Source organism: Pleurodeles waltl, chromosome 4_2, assembly GCF_031143425.1.
Source record: "Pleurodeles waltl isolate 20211129_DDA chromosome 4_2, aPleWal1.hap1.20221129, whole genome shotgun sequence".
NCBI lineage: Eukaryota > Metazoa > Chordata > Amphibia > Caudata > Salamandridae > Pleurodeles > Pleurodeles waltl.
This window is the reverse complement of record NC_090443.1, coordinates 292,457,012-292,476,959: the sequence shown is the minus strand read 5'-3', so window position 1 is coordinate 292,476,959 and position 19,948 is coordinate 292,457,012. Positions and strand designations below refer to the sequence as shown.

The 19,948-nt window shown below is 43.6% G+C and overlaps 1 long non-coding RNA gene across 1 annotated transcript in view; it reads left to right on the top strand.

The window, feature by feature from the left end:
* LOC138292545 (uncharacterized) overlaps window positions 1-17,106 on the top strand; it is a 35,459-nt gene extending 18,353 nt beyond the window's left edge. The window contains exons 3-4 of the long non-coding RNA XR_011202719.1: window positions 2,380-2,502; window positions 12,626-17,106. This is a non-coding gene — a long non-coding RNA (uncharacterized lncRNA). The remainder of the gene's footprint in view (window positions 1-2,379; window positions 2,503-12,625) is intronic.
* Window positions 17,107-19,948: the final 2,842 nt, after the last annotated feature.

The window sequence follows — 19,948 nt, the reverse complement described above, 5'->3', positions numbered from 1 at the left end:
GGATAACTCCCATATCACACAGTTTGTTTAATTCTTGTTCGAGAGGTTTCCTCTTCATGTCAGGGACTGGGTGCAGTTTATGTACCACTGGTGTAGCTCCCACCCTCAACTTGATTTTATGTTGGTACTTGTGTAAACATCCAAAACAGTAAGAAATTAATTATTGGAATTCGTCACAAATATGTTTCTTACCATAAGAACTGTCTATAAGAAGTACCTCTTCCTTGTTATTGGGATCCAGAGTTACTACTAGCTCTTTAGGGTGTTGCCAACCTAACAGGTTGGAACCCCTCTCAACTACGTATATTTTATATAGAGTAGACCTATTTTTGAATTTACACACATCTTTACCATGCCCATGAGAAAAATAGGGTCTTTGGTATACCCTTTTCATGATATGTCCAGTAATTCCAATTCTAATCTGTTGTGGTGCTAAAATTTGCTGAAATCTTCACAGTTTAGTAATGTGAATAGGGAACATGAATCTACATACATCATCCCCATGTTTCAATTTAAGTAATCCTTACATTTGGGATAATTCAGGCATGACTTTTCTTCTTTATTGTTTACTTTAAATACATAGTTCTGTTCTTCTGGTCCACTGTCTTTTATAATCTTAACATGGTTGTTTTCCCTGTCCCTACACATTTTGGGGAAATCCCCTCTCTTGTTACAGTTCCTGCACGTTGCATGTTCTGGCTTGGCATTGTAAATTATTTGCTAAATGGTTGCTGCTACTACATCAGAAACACTTAAACCAATTCTCCACTTATTTATTTTTGCTTTACTTGTATCCTTCTTCAGAATTTTACATACTTAATTCTCTTGCTTCTCTGTATGACTTTCTGCAACTAGTTCAGTAGGAGCTTTGATTCGTTTGATACAGTTAGTTGTTTATTTTACAGATTTGGCAATGTGTATAGCTTCCTTTCATGTTGGAGTTTTAGATAATAATTTTCCTTGAATACATGGATTATTTGTACATCTTACTAATTGATCTCTTATTAATGAGTCTGTGAGATTTCCAAAATCACATAATTTTATTAAGCCTTGTAATATTACTGTGAAATTGGTGAAACTCTCCTATTTACCTTGAACTCTATTAAACATTTATGATGTTCTAGGACTACATTTACTTTGTCCCCAAAGTGTACTTCCAATTTCATAAATGTTATTTTATAAACATCCAATTTTTCTTGTTCTCCTTCCCCTTCCAATTCTGGGTCAGGCAATATTTAATACATTTTATGTCCTTGAATGCCTGGGTTATGTAATAGTATATGTTGTTTTCTACTCCAATAAATCACCGCCTATTGCTATTAAAAGGACATTTTTTCCATGATATCTTCAGTTACCCTATTTCATTTAGAAAAGAGGGAGGTCAGTTCATGCTTGTTGATACCATTTTGTAAATTGATGAAATGTGGTATTTAACACTGAAAGTTAGACTGGTTATTTAAATGTTAATACAATTTAGACTATCAAAACTTAACATTCATTACATATAATACTAATGCTGGATGAGCTATTCATGCAGACTATATACCAATACACTTTTGCCCTGCTCAGAGGTCTACACCGGCTTAATACCTCAAAGACTGTCCACCAAGTTCAAAGTTTTTTCGATGTTTCACTGATATGCAAATTGACTGAAAGTGTATTTGGTAGCACACAGCATTAAAATATGTATAAAATGTGTGGGTCAGCGTAAGCATGCGAAATATGATTGATTTGCAGTCTGACTTAGAATGCTTATATAGTAACACACTAATATTTCAGAATTGATGTCCACCATCAATCAATTCCTCATAGATTGCCCAGCAATGTACTTCGCACCACACAGAGCTCACAGTAATTAAGGTGTGTGTGCCACTGATATGCAGTCTGACACAGAAAGGTTAATTGGTAATACTCATTGTTAATATATGTTTAAGGTGTGTGTGTGTCACCGTACGCATGCTTAGTTTGAACCTGAAAAATAGATATCAGACTTATGTAACAATGGTTAGATATACCAATGAAGTTGTGTAGTTTAAACTGTTTCCGTCAGGTAGCATGGTGTAAACAGCGCTGCAGCTGAAGGAGGATAAATGCGCTTCCCAACCTGCAGTATGCAAGTTATTTCTGAGTGAAGAATAGCGGGCACTTGAGACTACTTCTGACAATGTTTCCTAGTTTCTTGTTTGACGAGTAGTGCACATGTGTTGTATCAGCACTTTAAAAAAATTCCAGCACCCTCGCTGCTGATGCATATTGAAGGCGTTTCTTCCAAGTGAATGGAGAAGTGTTTTTTATGTTTCTCCATTCACTGTGTAGAGTTAATCTTGTTATGCTGACAACTTCCATATGATTCTGAAATGTGTAGCATCTTCCATGCAGGCGTGTTCTTCCGAAGGTCATGTGGAGCGAGAATACGAGAGGGGTAGTGACTGGAGCTGTCTCTGACACAGCTTGATCCTCATCACCAGTGTTAAATTATACAGAAGAAGACACCATATACAGGTAAGAGAGTCTTCTTTATTCCAGTCACCATCTCTCCTCATGCAGCAATAATGCTACTACGCCAACATTCTAAACTGCCTCCAAACGGAACCATCATATTAGGAGGGAATAACAGAGGGAAAGGAACATTCCATTCGAAGGGGTCAAAGAATCAATTAATTATTTTTTTTACTAATTGACCAAAAATACCATTAGATTCCACTTCACATTATAACGGTGAATGATGAAAGAGAAGGAACAAACATGATGCATGCTCCATAACTGTCGATCAGCAATGAAGCACAAGCTGGATATCTCAGACTCACACACACTACAACCATGACCTATTAATCCTCACAGAGATCTGGTTCAACAACACATCCCACAACATATCTGATCTTTTACTTTTTTCCAAATTACTCCATCGTCATGAACAACTGTGTAGGGAGAGCTGGGGGGAGGCATCACGGCCATCTTCAGAGACCCCCTACAAAGCAGAAACTACCCAACAGTTTATTCCACATTCCAATGCCTAATTCTGAATCTATACATGCAACACAATTTCCCTTTCAGACTACATGCCATTTACTACCCACCAAGTGATAACATAGCCTTCATCAAGGAATGTTTGGATCTGCCAACTAGCCAACTAACACAAAGTGATCTTTCTGGTTGACTTTAATTTTCACTGGGGCATTAAAGATGGCCGTGCAGTCAACCACTACACCCCCTGTCTGTCCATTGATGATGTGAATCAACACAATCTAAAACCAACACATTCAATAGCTTCCATACTCGACCTAATCATCTCCAAATGAGATTTGCTTTCAGTGGATGAACCCATACCAGTAGACTGGTCTGATACTGTTATTCTTCCTTTTTCTTTATAACTCTCTCATTCTGTGACAGTGGGCCAACTGAGAAGATTAACTACCGGGTTTTGTGACACTGAGAACATTACCATCAGCACACTCATCAACAACAGACAGAAGGTACTATCGCCCATCAACCCTCTCACAAATGCCAATGATTCGACTGCTCACTGTCTCAACTGCCTTTCAGATCTGCTTGACGAGGTAGACCCACTCCAAAGCAAAAAGAAAATACCTCAACTATTGTAGAAAGCTGTCCTGGTGTGTGGTGAGCACCGATAGTGTTATCACCTTATACGAGGTCCAGGTATCTCCTGTTAGTTAAGTCCAGGCAGTGTCTAGGAAGCCAGGGCCCTCTAGAGATAGCTGTGGATGAGCAGCCAAGGCTTACCTAGGACACATGCAAAGCTTATGCAATACTACTGTATTCACACACCACTTACACACATGAAAGAACCACACAGAGTTACAAAAATAAAGGTACTATATTATGGTAGCACAAATACTAGAATACTGAAGAGGCAACCCCCAACTGGAGGTAAGTAAACACTCTATTATATACACATTAGCAATCAGTGAATAGCATATAGAGCAATAGGCATTGGTAAAAGCAATAGCAAATAGTGAGGGCCCCAGGTGAGGGCCAAACCATATACTAAAAAAGTGGAATGTGAAAGCCAGACCCCCACAAAAGGAAGTGGAATCAGTTGAAGGGAGCTGGAGGAACTAGGAACCCCAAAAGGTAAGTACCAGGGTGCCCCGAGTGACCAGGAGAGTAGCGGTAAGTACCTGGTTTTCCTCAAAACCAACTGGAGGACTTTGGAAAAGGACTGTGAAAGACCCAACCAAGACTGGAAGAACCCAAAGGAGGATCCTGACAGAAGAGGACCTGCAAAGGAAGGGGACCAGGTCCAATTCGAGTTGGAGTGTCTGGTTGTGGCAGGGGTGACTACCCACCCTTCTGTGGATGTAGGACCAGGTCGACGGTGCACGAAAAAGGTCAGCAGTGCATCACAGGAGCCAAAGAGAAGTCCCAAGAGTGATGCAAGTGATGTCCCTTGTCGGCAGTCAAGATGAGGTCCGTCATTGGTGCTGGAAAACCACCAAAAACCCTTGGCAAATGTAAGAGTCAGAGAAGAAGGCTTTGCAAGGCTGAAGAGGACCAGCAAGGTCCTGGGTACTCGATCCAAAGAGGGAAGTCCGGGGTGACTATCAGCAGCTGGAAGAGTCACAAGAAGAGGAGGCAGTCCCCACAGACAACCCACTGGCAGTAGGCACAGGAGTTGCAGCTAGGCTCTCTCAGCACGCCTGAAGAGGAGTCCCACATCGCGGAGACTGTGCTTTGCAGGAAGACGTGCTGGAAGACCGGACTACACAGCCTGAAGATCCCTTGTAGGTGGAACAAACAAGACTTCGTAACTGAAAGAGTCGCAGTGCAAAGGGGTACTGTCCTGCAAGGAGAGACAAGGGCTTACTGTCTCCCAAGTTGGAGAGCTGGTAGAGACGACTAAGAGTACCACCCCAGACCACCACCTTTGATGTAGGATCCACGAGGCTCTGGAGGAGAGAAGATCCATGCAGCCGATCATCGTTGCAGTTGGTGCCTGCGGATGAAGGGGAGTGACTCCTTCACTCCAAGGGAGATTCCTTCTTATTTCTTTTGCAGGATGAAGATTCATCACCCTCAGAGGATGCAAAGCCAGGGAAATGTTGCAGTTGCTGGAAGGAGCCAGAGAAACAATGTTGCAGAGCAGAGTTGTCGCTGAAGTTGCAGATTGTCAGTTCCCCGGAGTCCACTTGCAGTCCCAGTGGCCATAAGATGAAGTAAATGATGCAGAGGAGTCATGCTGGAATCTTGCACATCGAATCTGTGGACCCTCTCAAGAGGGAGACCCTAAGTAGCCCAAGAAGGGGGATTGGTCACCTAGTAGGGTGACCACCTATCAGGAGGGGGCTGTGACATCACCTACCTGACCTGGCCACTCAGACGCTCTCAGGGGCCTCTGCCCACCTTGGATTCAAGATGGCAGAATCAAGCGGCCACCTGGAGGAGCTCTGGGCACCACCCCTGGGGTGGTGACGGACAGGGGAGTTGCCACTCCCCTTTCCTTTGACCAATTTCACACCAGAGCAGGGACCGGGGGTCCTTGGACTAGTGGAAGGAAGGCATCAAATGCGCCCTCCAAAGCATACCGGTGGCTTGCGGAGGCTACCTCTCCTAAGCCATGTAACGCCTATTTCCAAGGGAGAGGTTGCTACCTTCCTCTCCACAGGAAATCCTTTGTTCTGCCTTCCTCTGCCTGAGCTGGTTAAACAGCAGGAGGGCAGAAACCTGTCTTAGAGTTGGCAGCAGCGCGGGCTGGCCAGAAAAACCCCAGAAGACTGGTAGGAGCAATGCTGGGGGTCCTCTAAAGAGCCTCCAGAGTGCATGGAATCATACAAGCAATACTGGCAACAGTATTGGATTGGGGTATGATTCCCACATGTTTGATACCAAACATGCCCAGGTTGGGAGTTACCATTATGTAGCAGGACACAAGTAAAATGGCTTCCTCGCACTTAAGAAGTCCAGAGTAATAGAGCTGGAGTTCGTAGGGGAACCTCTGCTCATGCATGGGTGCTCTCACACACAGGTACTTGCACCCTGCCTTTTGGGCTAGGAGAACCTACCATAGGGGTGACTTACAGTGACCTGGTGCAGTGACCTGTAGTGAAAGGGTGCATGCACCTTTTCACGCAGGCTGCAATGGCAGGCCGCAGACACATTTTGCATGGGCTCCCATGGGTGGCACAATACCTGCTGCAGCCCATGGGGAACCCCTGCTGCCACAAATACTAGGGACTTATATGAGGGCACCAGTATGCCAATTGTGTGGTGTGCAAAGTCCTAAGCAACCAAATTGAGAGGGAGAGAGCACAATCACTGGGGTCCTGGTTAGCAGGATCCCAGTGAAAACAGTCAAACATACTGACAGCAGGGAAAAAGTTGGGGTAACCATGCCAAAAGAGGGTATTTTCCTACAAATATCAGCTCCATGGTTCAAGAAGGCCATATATGAGGAAAGAAATGCATTAAGAATATTACAGAAGAATGAAGACAGTCACCTGCCACCACTAACCTTTCATGCCTCTAAAAAATACAAGAGCACTATACAAAAGTGGGAAATCAAATCACTTTTGATCTCTACTTGATACAATTAAGAGCCATACCAAACAACTCTTTGAACTGGTCAAAACCATCAATAGCGCCTCTATCTCCACATCTATCAAATTGGATGACCCATACTCTAAAACAGAAGAGTTTGAACAGTTCTGTGACTGCTAAATAAAATCACTAATATGCCAAAATGGGTGAAACTGTCTCCCAACCAAGGAACATTTCCAAACTGCCTCATAACTGGACAAGTTGCTCCACTCCTCAAAAAACGTCTGCAGACACTAACACCCTCAAATATTTATACCATATTTCCAACATGCTCTTTCTTGCATAAAGCCTTAAAAGATGTGTGGTGGAGCAACTCACCCAGCACTTTAAAGAAAACAACTTCCTTGCCGAACATCAATCTTCTTTGCATTCTGGGCTGTAGTACCGAAACAGCACTACTACAGGTGGTTGATGATGCTCCTAGGTTCAGGCAGCTCATGCTGTTCTTTACTTATCAGTAGCCTTCTAAATTGTAAAACACCTTACACTCCTTGAAACACTTACAAATTGAATGGGCATTAATGGCGTGGTCCTTATATGGTTAGATACATTCCTCATAGATAGATCACAGGGGTAAAAATTGATCACTGCCTCTCAACTCCAATGGCTGTAGATCAAGGGGTCCCTCAAGACTCTATCCTCATTCTGAACTTATCCAGCCTTTACGTCGCGCCTTTTGGAGCCCTACTAAAAAAGGCAGGAACACCCTATCATCAATACGCAGTTGAAATCGACTGTATTTAAGGGCCTCCTCTGCACATGACATCTTGCCATCACTTTAAACTTCATTCAAGACTAGATGACTTCTCGTAATCTAAAGCTGAACCGTGTGAAAGCTGAATTCCTCTCTACAATCAACTCTTCCAGTAACAATCCTGGTTGGACTCACTCGCTATCTTTACAGCAAACCCACCATTGTTGATAGTGCCGCGTCATTAGGAGTCATCCCAGATAAGACTCAACTTACAATTGCAAATTAGCAAAATGGCCAGAAAAGCACAATATCAACAGTGTCTTCTCTGGGGTATCCGCCTAAACATTCCAGAACAAGATGTAAACTCTCTGGTTCAATCACTGGTGCTCTCCAGAATAGACAATTGTATTCTCTGCTGGCTGGTCTCCCCGAGACCCTCCTCACCCCTCTTAAACCAGTTCTTTATTGAGCTGCACATTTTGTCTGTGTGGCAAAAAGGAATTACCACATCTCGCTTACGTTGTTCGCTCTCCTTTGATTGCCCATTGATGCCAGGTCCATTTATAAGACTGCTTGTATCACACACAAGGCCCTTTACTCATCCACTCCTGGTTATCTGGCATGCACACTTAAGCTCTTTGGAGGCTCTAAACCATCACGAAATGCCAAAGATTTGTTGCTTGAGCCTCTGGTCTTCAGAAAGGAATGACTCATGGCACAATCCTTCTTAGGAAACTCAACCAGAATATGGAAGTCTTGCCCCAAAACTGTGTACAACCACCTCACTACCACAGTTTCTTACTAAATGATCTCCTAGGATTGTTCAAAGTCTCATTCATATATCTGAATGAGGTGCTCGAATTGTCCTTCATATCTGAGTATATATTCCTGTACTTGATACTTACTGTCAAAAAGTTGTATAATATTAAAATTAAATAAAAAGTCTATAAATGTCTCTATCTTACTTTCTCCTCAGTATGTATCACATGTGCTATGGCTAGGAAGTACTTAATGTTTTTAAAAATGTGTTCATTGGACCATAGTTTTTCTTAGGTACCCGTCCAGGTGTTACCAAATGCCAAGGCTGTCAACCTTCATTCCATTTTGTGTCTCTTTTCGCCACCAATCCGGTCTTTCTGTCTCTTAATCTCACACTTACGGGTTCTGTTTCATCTGTGATTTCACCCGTTGTCACAGGTTTCTTATCTTTCTCTCCCTCCTCCTTCTGCTGATGAAAAGTAAGTTCCAGTGACCACCATCAGCAAGTTTCTTGTTGGCAGCTGCCCCATGCTCACATGAGCTGATTTGTGCAGCGGGTATCAATTTCAAGAGTGTGATTTACAGCTTCAAATTGGTCGAAATAGCTTTGGCAAACAACCTACCAGGTGTCTTTAGGGAGGATGTAAATAGGTGGTCTCCCAATATGGGCCTCTTTTAATACCTCTTAAACATAATATGCCATTCCTTGTAAAGAGGCACTACCATCCCGAATAGTGAATCTGTAGCAAAGACAGGAGATAGTAGCTGTGCCCAGCCCGAAATCGGACACTTAAGCAATACTCGTTCTACTGTTCTGACTTAGTGTAGCATTTGCTTTTACATTTTCTGTAAATCACTTACATTTAATGCTGTCTTTTGGGATGGTGCTGAAACTAAATTAGGTCTAGGACTGCACCTTACATCTTGGGTATATCTGGGACTGTCACCGTGTACCAGAGACTGACATTGCAGCCAATAACAGCTGAAAGTTCACTGAACCTTTTTAGTTGATTATCCCATTCGTTCTGACACATAGTTTAATCTATTGGATTCCATGATTTCTGTTTAACCCCTTGTTCATCAATTTTGTAGACTTTGGAGAACCTTGATGTTCACTTGGTTTCCGTAGCTTGTAACACTCGTCCAACCACTATTGACGTTGGTGACGTACCTCGTCCATAGTTATGGCATCACGGTTATTTATTACTTTACAAAGCCTCAGAATTTTTCAAGACATTAAGGGCCACATGTACAAAGATCCGGTTTTTGACTCACAAACTGCGAGTCGCAAAACCGGATGTACAACAGTGTGAATGACACAGTTTGCGATTCGCAATGGGGTCGCAAATGACTTATCTCATGAATATTCATGAAGTAGGTCGCAATTTGCGACCCCATTGGGAATGGAGGCACTCACAGGGATGGTGTCTGTGACTGCTTTTAATAAAGCAGTATTTTTTTTTTTTATGCAGCCAGCTTTCCTTAAAGGCAAACGGAATGCATTTCGAAAAAAAAATGAAGTTTTCTTTTAATTGTTTCAGAGCAGGCAGTGGACCACTGCCTGCTCTGAAAAAATGTTTTCGCATGTATTCACAAAGGGGACGGGTTCCCATTGAGACCCCTTCCCTTTTGCGAATTGGTTAGCATAAATTTTAGACTGGTGCTAACTGCAAATCATACACTGGACTGCAACTTGCAATTAGGACGAGAATGCCCCTTTCTAATTGCGACTCGCACACCCTTTTTGCTATTCGGTAAATAGATTACCGAATCGCAAAATAGATCTGTACATACCAAAATGTTTTTTTCCTGTTGCAAATGGTCCAATTCTGCGAATTGGGCTGTTTGTGACAGGAAAAATGGTACGTACATCTGGCCCTAGATACTTAGCAGAAGTGCGTGGGTAGTAGTTGTGCTCCTTAGAGCCACAGATCGTTTCCTCAAATAGCTGTCTAATTTAAACCATGCTTCATACTGTTCTCAAGACCCTCTCGTTTCTTAAATGCCCATCCATTGGGCAGTGTTGAAAAAACTGATGAGGGTGATCTGTTTGATCCTTAGCAAATTTCAAACTGTAATTTTCGATAGAGACACCTTCTCGCCAGGAATGTGGTTTGTACCCCCCTCACTAATACCTAACCATGAGAGTCCTGCTACCTGCTGTCTGGCCAAGGATTTTGGCATGAGGAACACATACTACTTTCAATGGCCTAGAGCTTCCGGCATTGTCTGTATCTTGGCCTCAGTGCGGAAAACCCTCTTTACAGCCCGTGGTGTCCCCATGATGAATCAGAGGAATAATGAGGCAGATGGCTGGCATTGTAGCATGCCTGAAGTCTTAAAGTTCATCCACGTTAACTTGACACAGAGGTATCAATGGTTGATGTCCACTCTTAGAGGCCTTTGCACCCACAAACTGAACAGATATTATACAGAAGCTCATTCTTTTAGATGCTGGCTCATAAACAGTGATCCTGTTTGCGTTGACTTAATAAGTCCGGGCTGTATTGTGCCTTAATCAAAGGTCCACTTTGGACTCTACTAAAATATTGGAAAAAAGCCAGCAGGATGATCCCTGCTTTTATATGTCTGAGATATTTTAATATCTGCCTCAGTTTGGTGAAATCAATGTGATTCACGTGGCATTATCAAGAATTCTGTTCATATTCATGCACAACTGCGACTTTATTTCTCTAGTATAAAGATGCTTAGATAGTGGCTTGTATCATAACAAGGTGAATGAGTATTGACTATTTTTTGCCTTGTTCCGTAGGACAATGTTCTTTTTAAAGCATGCCTAGTGGTTATCTCTGATGTGGCATGAGACTTTCATATTAATCAGTCTATTTCACTGCCAGAATTCTTTTTGAGTCTACTATGAGGCACATATAGTGATGCACAAGTTGCACAAAAGAAGGGCTTTACGTTATTAAGTGGCAATATTTAAGAATTTTAATTGTAGATATTGATTATTTATAGAATTTGACTACCATCTATCCAGAACACGGGGGAAATACTTCAGCCACACCCCAGTAATCCTGAAAATAGCTGATGACATTTGAACCATTTCAGTATGTTCATTTTTAGTCATCTCCTCGTAAGAAATTCTGTGAAACTTAAGGTGGAGTTTCAAGGGCAACTTTCCACTGTAACGGTACACTGTTCTGTATTTAGTGTTTGCACAGAATTGTTAGTATTGTATTATGCCAGGGTGATGCTGTTGTCGTTCGTGGCAGCAAGCAGTGTTCTGTTAGGATTCACTGTTTGGTTATTGCACTTTATAAGAAAAGTCCCTAAACATTTTCTTGATCTTCCATAGAACTTGAGAAGGCAGCGCCCCGGCTCGATGATGTGCTGCTGTTCAGTCCTTACTTAAATGAGAATTCTTTCCTGTAAGGATTTTGTTTATATTTGCCATTACTTCGACGTGGAACGTTGGTATTCCTTCGGTTAACGCCTGTGTCCTTTTGCCAGCTGTCCTTTTGAGCTGAAGTCACCGTGTGTGTGTCAGGCATCGTTTTTTCTGTTAATACTGCAATAGAACATTGTATGTTAAAGGCACTTCTAATGACTTACCAGTAGCAATAACAAGAAACGCCGTGGCTAAGCAGACAATCCCAAGGTGAACTGTGTCTTGTTGCACATTTTGTTGCCAAAAAACACATTGGCCCATATTTATACTTTTTTAGCGCCGCTTTTGCGTCAAAAAATGACGCAAATGCGGCGATAAAAAAAAGTATAAATAAGGACCGTTGGGCCAGATGTACCAAAGGACTTTACCCATTCTGTGTCTATGGGAAAATGCTTTAGTACATATGGCCCCTTGTTCTTCAGCTGCTCGCCCTAGGACGTATTTCGTCAGTGGTAATTGTGGGAGAAGACTTGGAAAAATAAAGACACATCCCATAGAGCTCTGTAGGGCAGTACATGAAAATCAAAACATATTTTCAGCAGGTATTACTGCCGAGATTTTGAGGTGCGTGCTCAGATGGAATAGGCATCCCTGAAAAATGTTTCTGTAAATGATAGACTTCATGGGCACCTCTGTCCTGTTTGAATACTGTATGATGTTCCTCTCGGAGCCTGTGACTGTAAGAGACGTCACAGGTTGCAGAATGGAATGTTACTTATCACTAACAGTAGTTATTCAGTATAAGATTCATCAGATTTACAAGCAGCACTCCGATTTTAGCATATTGATTTTCATACAGCAAAGTTTAACAACTGAACTAAGGTGATTTGGTTTCAGCAGAATAAAGCAAAGGGTTTGACTCCCCCCATCTTATTTTATTTTTGTTGGTGAGGAGGAGGAGGAGATTGGGAGCCTTCCATCTCAAGACAGCTTAACATTTCTGAAGTTAGAGCCACACTGAAGCCACAAGATTCTAAAAAGGGCAGGAAGTATTATAAAAATGCACAGTGAATGGGTGTCCTCCATCTGTCTGGGTAACTAGTGTTGCAGCTAAGTGTCATTTCTGTTTTGGCATCTGCTCCCATCACCTTGTGTGAAAGCCACTCACTGGTTTACAGGCTTTTCCCTTGTGCAATTGTTGTCTGTGTTAGATTTCAGTCACAGTTCGCAGTGTCTTATCCTTCTTTTCCTCTTCCATGCAGGTCTTGACTAGCAGTATTGAGGAGGATGGAACTGGGCCCCACGCCATGGGCCTACTGAGATGGTCGGAGGGAGGGTGCCAATCACCACCGTGTCACCAAGCTGCCAGTCCACATCTGAGGCCACTCACTACCGTGCCTTCAGGAACCGAGAACGAGAAGTCGTGGAACGTTCGGTGGCCAGGCTGCAGAACAGTGGCTTCTACTGGGGCCCTCTATCTATGGGGGTGGCCCATGAGAAGATCAACAAGGAGCCAGTGGGTACTTTCCTTGTGCGGGACAGCTCCCAGCACCACCACCTCTTCACCTTGAGCGTCAGGATGGCGGGTGGTCCTGTCAGTGTGCGAGTTGCATTTCACAAGGGCCGCTTCTGGCTACGGGAGCACTCAGCAGACTGCCTGGTCAAGCTGCTAGAGCTGGTGGTGGACAGAACCCGAATAAGGCCCATCTGCTGTGAAAATGGCATCCGGCTAGTCCTGACAAAGCCACTGCGCTGCAGTCGGCCACTTAGCTTGCAAGAACTGTGTCGGCGAGAAATTGTGCGCGTTTATGGGCATGAGCTATTGTCCCAGCTGCCCCTGCAGCCGGTGTTGAGAAGGTACGTGGAGGCTTTCCCTTTCAAAATCTGAGACCGTGTAAATGATAAATGGACCAGGGTCCCAGGATACTGAGAAATGCTACCCTAACTCAAGATCTGTCCTCAGAGGTGACCAGAACCATACTATTGACTAACATAGCAACAAGCTATCACTTCCTGGCCGTAGTTTAAGGAGCAAGTGTCCCATCATTTTCTTGCCTTCTTCTGAAATCCCATACTTCGAATTGGAAAAGACTTCTCCCAACCAGTGAGACTGCAGACAATTCTTTTACATGTATGTATTTGATGTAAGCTATCACCAAAACTAACACTTTAGCACATACCAGAGCTGCGAGAGAGACATGCATGAATACTTTAGCCTACTCTTACAAGACAAGGATCCTAGACTATTGTAACGAGGCTAAGTAAGGCCCTTAAGGAAATTTATCCTACTGTGGACAGGATTGTGCACATAGTGGAGAAGGAGGAGGAGGCTCAACTAACCTGGACTTTTTGTGGTGCACTACAGGAAGACATTTGATTCCTTTCAATGTTCATGTCACATCATACACCATTTTTGGAGGGGCACAATCAAAACATGAAAAACCCTGCTCTTGTTGCCATAAGTTAATCAAGAACCAGAGGTAGTCTGACCAGTACTAAGATATTTCTTCAGAAGTGTTATCTCTGTCAGAGCTGTAGGTTTGGAGAAATGTCTGCAAAGCTGACCTATCTGGTCCAACAGAGCTCACATCTGACATGAAACAAAGGCCAATATTTATGAAAAATGAAGCAAACCTGTGCTGACTCAGTTTTGCGTCATTTTTCTTAACTCCGACTAACGCTATTCCCTGAGCCATCTTAGCGCCGTATTTACTAAATGACGCAAGATGGCACTAAGGAATGGCTAGCATCTAAAAAAAAAAAAAAGACGCTGTCCAGTCAGTGACAGCGTTAGGGAAAATGGCCTAGTTGGTCTGAAATTACATTAGGCTGGTTAGTGGCAAATAATATGCCACTAACCATCCTAGCTTCATTTTTCTGATGCCCAAGCAGCCCAAAAATGACTCCTGTCTAAGTGTAGACAGGAGTCATGCCCACCACCCCAGTGCCCACCACAGGGGACTAGTGTCCCCTGGGCAAGCCCAACATACCCATTGCCAGGCAAAGGGCACCATGTAAGGGGCCCCCAATGGCACTTACAAAAAATATTTTCAAAATACTTTCGTGGGAGGGGGTCACCCTCCTGAAGTGTCCCTGTGATGTAGGTGGTGGTGTTCCTGGGGCTCGGGGAGGGCATCTTAGTGCCCATTCCATGGTGTTTCACCTGTCTGACCCAGGTGTTAAATAATGGCACTAAGCAGGCTTAGCACCATTATTTAGGTCTGCCTCTTCCTTGCACGTGGTTTCTGTGCCTGGAGATAAATATTGTGCTGGGGGTTAGCGTCGTGTTTAGGATGGGAACGCCTACCTTGCATCTCAGTGACACAAGGTGGTTTTGCGCATCCTAAACATGGTGCTAACTCCAATATTTTGACGTTAGATGGGTTTAGCATCAAATATAAACATGGAGTTAGGTTAGCGCCAAAATTGATGGCTCTAAAACGAGGCTAACCATCAGTAAATATGGGCCAAAGTCCTTTATTGTGCTGGAGAATGTATTTTTATTGGTTTACCTATAGGTTGATCTGCCTGTGGTTACTGCTAAGAGATGTGTGCTGTACTCGACCATGTATCTCCTGCATGGTTGAGTGAGGCAAAACAAAACAGCCATCTTTTGACCAGGCCTTCTTGCTGCATTTATTACTGACAGTAAATGGAGGAATGCAAAGGTATGATCATGGTCAGAAACATTACTTACACCCTAGTAGTATAGTCCCTAGAGGTCAGATGAATGTTCTGAGGTACATTCCTCTTATCCTGTCACTGTTTTTCAGCTCTAATGTTTGTTGTTGGCACACCAGTTTATCAGTGCACCAATTTGCCATTTCAGGTAACGTTGCTCCTGATTGCCCTTAGTCAAAACCATTCACAGTTGGACCAATCCTTTCCCATTGCCCGTTTTATTCACTTCTGTGCATCTTTGTAACTTAGGGCCAGATGTAAGTAGATTCTGGAATGCGAGTCGCAAATTGCGAGTCAGAGAGACTCGCAATTTGCGAGTCGCAATTCCGAATGTAGGATGGTGTCCCTGACACCATATGCGACTCGCAAGAGGGTCGCAAAGCCCCACCTCATTAATATTAATAAGGTGGGTCGCAATTTGCGACCCCCTTGAGACTCGCGGCACTCACAGGGATGGTGGCCTGCTGGAGACAGCAGACCACCATGTCTGTGACTGCTTTTAAATAAAGCAGTTTTTTTTTCTAATGCAGCCCGTTTTCCTTAAAGGAGAACAAGATGCATTACAAAACTAAAAAATGAAACGTTTTTGTTTCATTTTTTCAGAGCAGGCAGTGGTCCATAGGACCACTGCCTGCTCTGATTTTTTTTTTCCAGGCCATTCACAAAGGGGAAGAGGTCCCATGGGGACCCCTTCCCTTTTGCGGATGGGTTAGCACCCATTTGAAATGGGTGCTAACTTTGATTGTTTTGCGACCGCGGTCACAAAACAATACAACATTGCGCTGTGACTCTCAATTAGGAAGGGGAGCACCCCTTCCTATTTGCGACTCACAGTCCCGTTTTGCGAATCAGTAACGAGGTTACCGAATCACAAAACAGGGATTGGCCATCGCAATGTGCTTTTTGCACGTCGCAAAAACAGCAAAATTTGCTGTTTGCGACATGCAAAACGTTTTGTACATCTGGCCCTTAGTCTTTGGCCACTTACCCTCTTGTGGGTGTACAATGAGGCATGTTATTTTTGTTACACCATGCAATGCTACAGTGCCCCCTTACATTTCCAAATAAAAATTTTGTAAATTGGAGTGGGTGAGCAATGGGATGTAGAGTGCTGCCTGTCAGAAGCTGCTTACCTATTACCCTTTTATTCCTTTTTAGTCATCCAATGAGATCCTTGCAGTGAAGGGTGCTGCAGTGAGGTTTGGGAGTATCGTCTGCACCACATGTCAAAAATGTTAATACCTACATGATGCCAAAGATAAAAACAAGCATTGTCAAAAACAATGGGTTGGCCCTGCAGTTTGAGTCCTGCCTACAAATTTGTTTTAAAAAGCGTCCTGCAGTAAAAATACTAAATGCTGCTTTCTGTATACAGTGCATCAGTGAGATAAAAAATGTAATGTGTGATGACAAAGGGCATGATTTAGAAATTGGCAAATGGGATACTTTGCCACAAATGTGAAGGATATCCCATCTGCCTCATTTCAAGTACGCTGTATCCTAATGCACTTGGAATAAGGCAGATGGAATGTCCATCGCGTTTGTGACAGAGTACCCATCCGCTACACTCTAAATGAAGCCCTAAGTGTACTTTTGAGATGTAAAACAGCTTCCTAGGATTGTTATGCAAGCATTCCATAGGAGGTGGAATGATACACTAAACAGACATCAGTTTGAGGAGAGCAATACCCTTGCGATGGGAGCCAAAGCCCATTCCATGTATATTTTACAGAAGTGGTAACAGTAAGTCTTACAGACAGCTGCGCTGTCAACCGAGAGATAGTAAACTGCCAGAAGTAAGAGTCTTAGCTTTTGCCTTTCATGTAACTTCTTTGCACATTTGCACTTTCAGTACAGAAAAAGTACGGTGCTCTATCGTACCCAATGTTTTTCTAACTTCTTGTTATTTCAAAATAAAAACATAAAGGGCCTGATTGGTGCTGAAAGTCATCTTTTTATATGCTTCCAGTCCTGTTTTAGGACAATATTTGTGTTTATTTGGCCACAATGTAAAGCACAATGACTGACAATTTGTAAATAAAACTCTGTATTTTATTTGAAACTTTTGGTCACGTCTTTATTTTGTGGGAGTTTCAGAATTGTTTTTAAAAAAAATAAAATGCGAGGCTGTATTGCGAGTTTGTTTTTGGTTGGCTTTGCCAAAGTTAATAGGTATGCCTATCATTTCCCTTGCTGACACTGGTGGGAATCAGGGATAATGCTGCGGCCTGGATTTTTTTTTAATAGTGATTACAAGTAGTTATTGTCACCTTAGACATTAACGTCCTGTGCAGAATTTGACCCTTTTCCCTCTTGTAGTCCAGCTCAGACAACTTTTAGTTTTTCCAGTGCAAACAATGAAACAAGCATGGGCAAAGCAAACAGGTCTGGCCTTTGCAAGCATGCTTTTTTACATTTTTTTCAAACCTATGCAATAGTAAGAAGAAATTGGCAAACATATAAAAGATATAAAAGCAAAGGGGTGGCCCAGCAACTCCACTGCATGAGCCCTGTCATTGAAGTGCATTTCTGTTTTTGCGGATTTACACGTGCGGTCCGGCAAAATGCTGTCGCTCACTGTGCAAAACAGCCAATGGGTGAAGTGGGCTGGTCCATTGCCCCATCAGCATGCTTTTGGAAAACATGAGTTTGACAAGATAACTAAAGATGTCTCAAGGTCAAATCCAAACATCCATTAACTTTGAGTCTTCTCTCTTCCACCCTGGTCTGTTCAACTATCATTCACATTTTGCTTCAGCCCAACAAAGGTTATTGTAGGGGCAGCACGTCAGCTCTCTTCAGCCATTGGCTGTCGTGCACTGTGAGTGTTGTTAGCTCAGCTGATGATATGTGCACATTCACTTGAAACAAAGTATGCTTCACTGCCAGGGCTGGTGGGTCAGTGCATTCTTCGCAAATGTTATTTCCTTTTTTTACCCTTTTTTATTTTTTAGTCATCCTAGGTGTTTTGCCCATATCTTCAGATTGCAGTAACTCAAAGCCAATAGTACAGTTTCTAAGCACCAGTAATCAATATCCTGTTCTGTGAAGGAAACCAAAAGGGGCTTGTATACCTGTTTGAGTAAAGCTGCCTGCTAGGAAGCATCTCTACTGCTCTATAAAAATTACATGGGAGTATTCATTTTTTTTAATCTGCAAGTTTTATTGAAAGCCTATGGCTACCATGTTTATTTGGCAGTATGTATTATTTTCTTCCTTTTTATTTCTATAGAGTAGCGCTGCATCTCTGTAGAGGCTCTGGAGGCTCTCAGTTCTAACCAGCTTTCTCAGACCCCGGCCCCCTCCTCACATGACATCCTGATCCCCTGCAGCAATTTTCAGCAAGCTTTAGGAGTCATAGTGGAGCTGTGGAGGGTCTTGCTTTCATGCTCTCTTTTCCCCTAAGCAGCCAAACTGAGGAACTGAGGAGCCCTGAGTTGAGGATTGAGGCTGGGGAGAAAGTGTGGGGTGAAGCGGTGTAGGAGTGCCGAGGCACACAGTGTGTGTGGGGGTAGGGGTGCGTGAGCTCGGTGGCTGAACTCAACCGCCTCAAAGTGCGAGCCTGGGTCCCCATGAAGGTGGCCCAGCTGGGACTGGGTGTGGCTTGCGGGTGCTTCCCAGTGAGCACTAGCTCAACTCCTCTCCCTAGCAGCCTCGTTGCTCACTGCTGCCCACCGCTGCCTGGACCTGGACCACGCCTCTCCTGCATCCTGGGAAGCCGGGCACTCCTTCAGCTCTGCCTCCCTCGCTCGCCATCGGACGGGCCATGGTGGAAAGGTTCGTGGGGGGAGGCAAGAGGGATTCTGCACTGATTTTGCTGCATCTGGAGTAGGAGTGGTGTTAGTGAGAGGTGCTGTAAGTGGTGCATCTGGCACCTGGTCGTGGTGCCTGGCGAGTTTCCCCATTAAGGATGCTCTACTCAATTTATAAGAAATTGGAGATAATACCCGGGAGAAAGCAGCCATCTCATAGAAAGGACTTGGTAGACGCACAAGAGAAAAAGAAGGTGCTTAAGCAGAACACTAGTGGCCAAAATACCTGTCTCAAATCATTCGATATATTTTAAAATATTACAGAATCTGCATCATTGGGAGCAGTTACTACTACAATGATTCCAACTAGTCCTCCTACTACTAAACGAGTGGTTTTGCCTGGGCCAACTGATGGACTGTAGGAAGGTAGCCTCATTCTAGCCTTGTCACCCCCACTTTTGGCCTGTTTGTGAGTACATGTCAGGGTGTTTTCACTGTCTCACTGGGATCCTGCTAGCCAGGGCCCAGTGCTCTTAGTAGAAACCCTATGTTATCAGTGTGTTTGTTATGTGTCACTGGGATCCTGCTAGCCAGGACCCCAGTGCTCATAAGTTTGTGGCCTATATGTGTTCCCGGTGTGATGTCTAACTGTCTCACTGAGGCTCTGCTAACCAGAACCTCAGTGGTTATGCTCTCTCTGCTTTCCAAATTTGTCACTACAGGCTAGTGACTAAATTTACCAATTCACATTGGCATACTGGTACACCCACATAATTCCCTTGTATAGGGTACTGAGGTACCCAGGGTATTGGGATTCCAGGAGATCCCTATGGGCTGCAGCATTTCTTTTGCCACCCATAGGGAGCTCTGACAATTCTTACACAGGCCTGCCACTGCAGCCTGCATGAAATAACGTCCACGTTATTTCACAGCCATTTACCACTGCACATAAGTAACTTATAAGTCACCTATATGTCTAACCTTCATCTGGTGAAGGTTGGGTGCAAAGTTGCTTAGTGTGTGGGCACCCTGGCACTAGCCAAGGTGCCTCCACATCGTTCAGGGCAAATTCCCCCGGACTTTGTGAGTGCGGGGACACCATTACACGCGTGCACTATACATAGGTCACTACCTATGTATAGCGTCACAATG